This window comes from Arachis ipaensis, chromosome B07 (genome assembly GCF_000816755.2).
Source record: "Arachis ipaensis cultivar K30076 chromosome B07, Araip1.1, whole genome shotgun sequence".
NCBI classification, from domain to species: Eukaryota; Viridiplantae; Streptophyta; class Magnoliopsida; order Fabales; family Fabaceae; genus Arachis; species Arachis ipaensis.
The window spans coordinates 96,240,776-96,241,866 of record NC_029791.2 but is presented as its reverse complement, the minus strand read 5'-3'; positions in this window follow the sequence as shown (position 1 = coordinate 96,241,866).

Below are 1,091 nucleotides of genomic sequence, written 5' to 3'. Positions count from 1 at the left end.
TATTCTTATATTTATCTGTCACTAACTGGGCTGTAAGCTCCGCTCTTGTCGCAGAAAGGGAAAAGAAGCATTTCCCGATCTATTTTACCAGCAAAACCTTACAAAACGCCGAGCTTCGATACCCGAGCATTGAGAAACTGGCCCTCGCCCTTGTCTTCTCAGCCAGGAGACTCCGACCATACTTTCAGAGCCATGAAATCCATGTTCGAACAGATTAACCTCTACGGCAAGTCCTGCAGAAACCTGAGCTGGCTGGCCGACTAGTAAAATGGTCGGTGGAGCTATCAGAATTCGATATCACGTACGAAGGACGAGCATCCATTAAATCCCAGTTTTGGCCGACTTCATCGCCGAATTCTCAGTACCAAGTACAACTGAAGACTACATCGAATGGTCTTTATACGTCGACGGATCCTCCAACCCGCAAGGGTGTGGGGCAGGTATCATACTTGACGATGGCTGTGGCAACGTCATCGAACAATCCCTCAACTTCTCAATTAATGCAAGCAACAATCAAAGTGAGTATGAAGCGCTAGTTGCCGGCCTTAGACTCGCGGCCGACCTAAACATCACCGAACTTAAGGTATATTGCGACTCCTTGCTTATCGTCCAACAGATAAACAACTTATACCAAGTTAAAGACCCTTTGCTTTCTAAATACCTGGATGTCGTACAAAATTTACTTTCAAAATTTTCTAAATACGAAATACAGCACATACCAAGGGAGAGTAATGGCTGAGCTGACATTCTGTCTAAACTCGCCAGCACTCAACTAAACGGATCATCACTTTATCAGTCAACACTACTTAAACCAAGCATTGAACTAACACAAGTCTTAAGTGTAACACAGGAAGCAGATTGGAGATCTCCATACATACAATATCTCCAAACAGGGATCTTGCCAGGCGACGTCGAAAATGCTCGACACTTCCGCCGACAAGCCTCCTTTTTTTACAATTTATAATAATTGCCTATATAGACGGGGATTCTCTCGTCCATTGCTTAAATGTCTTTGCAGAACAGAAGCCGAGCTTGCACTTGCTGAGGCACATGAAGGGATCTGTGGAACACACCTCGGAGCTCGAAGTTTG